This window comes from Meriones unguiculatus, chromosome 3 (assembly GCF_030254825.1).
Source record: "Meriones unguiculatus strain TT.TT164.6M chromosome 3, Bangor_MerUng_6.1, whole genome shotgun sequence".
Lineage (NCBI taxonomy): Eukaryota > Metazoa > Chordata > Mammalia > Rodentia > Muridae > Meriones > Meriones unguiculatus.
This window is the reverse complement of record NC_083351.1, coordinates 135,875,483-135,879,658: the sequence shown is the minus strand read 5'-3', so window position 1 is coordinate 135,879,658 and position 4,176 is coordinate 135,875,483. Positions and strand designations below refer to the sequence as shown.

The 4,176-nt window shown below is 48.5% G+C and overlaps 1 long non-coding RNA gene across 1 annotated transcript; it reads left to right on the top strand.

Annotated features, from left to right (window-relative positions):
• The first annotated feature begins 874 nt into the window (after positions 1 to 874).
• LOC132652799 (uncharacterized) lies at positions 875 to 3,245 on the top strand. The gene is made up of 2 exons (XR_009590357.1): positions 875 to 1,125; positions 1,961 to 3,245. It is a non-coding gene; the product is annotated as an uncharacterized LOC132652799 (long non-coding RNA).
• The last annotated feature ends 931 nt before the right edge of the window (positions 3,246 to 4,176 follow it).

Here is a 4,176-nt window from a genome sequence, read left to right as displayed (position 1 = left end):
GCTCCCTCCCATGAAGTCTGTTCTTCCTTTCAGAACTGATTCATAGCTTAGCCACAGGAGTTGGACATTGCCTCATTCTGGCGGTGAGACACGGGCCTTCTTTTAGGCCAAGTTTAGACAAGAGCTCCAAGGCACAAGTGAGTAATTTCTGATGCGGCAGGGTGTGCAGTGCGTCCTCCAGCTCCACAGACCCGGGAGGGCGGGGGCTGGCCCGAAGCCTTCCCTGCTTTTCAGGTGGATTTTTTCCCAGTGTATTCAGATTCTAAATCTACTGTCTGACAGGCAGAGGTGAGTCAGCACCCCTGGTAAACAGCAAGCTGGCACCCTGCTGTCTGCTGGGTCTGAACTGAGGCGTGAACCCCCTCGGTGCAACAGGACATAAAGACTTAAGACCTCGAAGGGCTTCTGCACCCTGACCTCTCTTGGAGACTCAGGTGGCAGGTTAGACTCCCAACCACTCCTTGGGTAGGGGCTGGCTACCCTGTATTGTCTCCAGACATCTTTTCACTCCCAACGATGTTGGGGCAGTGAGCACATTTAGCAGATTGTAAGGCACCTCTGAAACAGGATATTCAGGTTAATGCAAAATCCCCTCCATGGGTGTAAATAATCTAATTAGCTGTTGATAAACAGAACAATCACAGACTCTCAAGAGTACTTGGAGTTCTACCTCCCAGCCCTTTCAAGCCGCTCCTGTCCCTCTCTGCAGCAAACTTCAGGAAAAGGTGAGAGTGTGGAGAACCCCCTCTATCATTCACACCGTGAGATGTTACAAGATGGAAAATGCGCACGTCTTCTGGGATGCTTGTCTGTGGCTTTCACCAACCTCTCTGCCTGCATCTCTTGGGCCACCCCAAAAGGGTGGTACGCACACTGCTGTTTCCTGCACAGATGCGTAGGCTGACCAGACTGTTTTCCACACTACCTTGTGCACCTCTCTCTTTGTCTCAGTCTAAACCCCCAGAGGTTAAGAAGCGTGTCAACTCGCCACTCCTGACAGAATCCGTACAGAGCAGATGCTCCGAGTCAGCTTGAATCTGAGGAAAGGCGCTACTTTAGCCTTGTTAATGTACTAAACAGTACAGGTCTGAGAAGACAGAACGAGTGGATAGCACTATGTAGGAGGTAAATCTCTATACACTGGGAGCATAGACGTAGACAAGGAATCAGATGACTGCCCACAGGAGTTTACACATAGTGGGGAGACACAGAATAAACGGACAAGAAACAGTACAGCTATGTACAGGTGTTGAGACAAAACAGGATGACAGGATGACAGGGGCTTCACGGAACTGGGAAGATCTCTCTGTCTTCCTTAAGGTAAGTTCTGATTTGCTCCAGAGAGAGAGAGAGAGAGAGAGAGAGAGAGAGAGAGAGAGACTTGGCACACTGAAGAAGCAGTGCTGAAGAACTCAGAGGAGAGGCAGGAATGGGTTGGCATGAGGTTGGAGAACCAGCTGGGACCAGATCCCACAGGTTACCGTAAGTGCACTGGGAAGCCTCAGCAGTGCTTTGGGAAGAAGCAGGATAAACTGCTCTTGGAGGCATTTTAAGAAGAGCCCTTGGTAACCAGGCTCTGTCCTTCCTGTGTGGAGATCCCCTCGTCCATCCACCTGCCGTAGTCCAGGGAAGAGGGATGGCTTTTGTGGGCGCCCAGCCTGCTCGGCTCTTTGGGTGTTTGTGTGGAGTTTCAGGGGAGAGAGATGCCCTTGAAACACACTGGTTTCCTTGAGGAAAGAAGCCACAAACTTGGCATTGACCAACCTCTTATTAGTCAAGGTTCTTTTGGTTCAGAGTAACGAACACAACACAAGCTAGAGAAGGTTGAAAGAGCATTTGTCGGCATTTGTCATTACAGGGTTAGATCTTGCCTCAAGGACACTGTGTCAAAACAATCTCGGTCACGGTTGCCTCTCCCACTGTGTAGTCTTTGTATTGATTTCATTCTCTCTTGTCCTAGGAGAGCCTCCTCCCAGCTGGGGTCTCTGCCCATGCCTTTGGAAGCCCCACATTTTGGAATCAACTCCTTGAAACTTTCTACGTGATTTCTCATGCCTGGTGATCAGTGCTCTATGGACGGGGTACCCCAAGCTGAGGCCTTAAATGAGCAGTAGTCCTCATCTCTTCACCATGGAACACCTTCACTGCTCTGTATGCTAAACTCTGTACAGGGTCACCCCAATTTGCTGAGGAACTTCAGGGCTCCCTCTATGTGATTTTCCTGAGACCCCAGGATTTAATCACTGTTCACCACCAGGAGGATGGCCTGGTGGAAAGATCTCCCCTGTAGGCCAGTGTGGTATTTCTCTCACTGGACTTCATGATCTCAGGATGGTGCTAGCATGCTAACCCAGGATCTTCCTGCCCCCAGTCCATTAGGAAGAGTTTGGCTGCATCAGCTCCAGGCTCTGGGGTCTGTGGAGGCCCAGGCTTCATGCTCTGCTGTGGGAGTTCCAATTCAGTACTCACTAACTTTTTTGGGCTGTGTCCTAAACTGTGCCTGGCTTCTCCGAGGGTTCCGGAACATTGTGGCATAAGGCCAAGAGGCCATTCTGACTCTTGATTGATGTCCTCTCAAGACTGATGTGTTGGCTTGTGTCCTCATCCAGATGAGTGACACTCAGACCCACTGTGTTCTGCTCCTGCCCATCTCACTCACGTGGATGAGGCCCACGACCATTTGCACCTTTCTGCTGAATTTCATTTCTCACCACCACCACCCCCCCCCCCGCCCTCCGTCATCCTCACAGTGTAGATAAGTCTCATACGCACAGGCCCGTTAGTTCATTTTTAAGGAGGTGCCATTGAAAGAAACCATGCATCTACCCAGACTGACTGCGAAATAACTCAAATGTTTTATTTTTGCTCCTTGAAGACTAGAAGAGGGGTCTGTGCACACAGTCCTCCGTAGTTAACTCACTGTTGCGGCTGCTGCAGCCTGCTGCACCTCTGCAATCTCAACCATGCCAAAGTGACCCTTCACTTTCATGGCTTTCCTTCCTCTCTGCCCATCCCTCCTAGGACCTTATTGTCTGTATTTATGATGCCCAATGTGAAACCATCCAGAAATGCATAGTAGTTGTGCCTGGAATATAACTTGTCTGACTTGGTATGATCCTAAGTACTTAGCATGAAAACAACAATGACAACATCCTGAAGACTGTGTATAATTTAAAATTTTTGAATTTATATTGGAGTAGTAGTTCAAATGCATTGGCTTCAATTAAATATATAGTTAGGACTAAGTTTTACCTATTTCTTTTTTATTTTGTTGTCTGGATGCTAAGAATACAAGGGTGAAGATGGAGTTCTGAATGTATGATGTCCAGGGTCCTATCCCCAGCACCAAAGAATAGGGGGGAGAGAAGAAGAAAGGGAAGGAGACAGGAGAGGAGGGTGAAGAAAGGAAGAGGGATGGGGAAGGGGGAAGACAGAAGAGGAGAAGAGAGGAGCAGAAAGGAAGAAAGGAGGGAAAGAGAAAGGGGAGGAGAGGAAAAGAGGGAGGAAGGGTAGGATAGGGAAAGAGAAAGAAAGAAAAAAGAAAGAAAGAAAGAAAGAAAGGAAGGAAGGAAGGAAGGAAGGAAGGAAGGAAGGAAGGAAGAAAGAAAGAAAGAAAGAAAGAAAGAAAGAAAGAAAGAAAGAAAGAAAGGAAGGAAGGAAGAAAGAGGAGGAAGGAAGGGGAGAGGAGAGAGGAGGAGAGGAGGGGAAGGGAGGGAAGAGTAGAGGAGGGAAGGAGGGTAGCAGGAGAAGGGAGGGAAGGGGAGAGGAGGAGAGGAAGGAAAGGGAGGGAAGGGGATAAGAAGGAAAACTTGCTTTCACACACAGAGCTTGCATTACCATTCTAGGCTGCAATGCTGATCAGCTCAGTAGAGTCTCTCCTCCTTCACTACTTCCTCTGCGATTTTCCTGACATCTTCCTTTATAAGCACAGACTCTAGTCACTGGCCAGGCAGAAATGAGCCTCCTCAGCTGGGGGCGTCAGTGGCAAAGGCTCTCATCATGGGAAAGCTCACCACTTTAGACTTCTCACACATTTTGAGTAGCGTTTGGCTTGAAGTCGATTCTTTTAACAACTGATTTCATCTCCGTTGAAATTACCATCATAAAGATTTCCCACACAGAAAACAATATGGAATGGGGAAAAGAGAGAATCATTTTCTTTCCCCCTGAAACCCT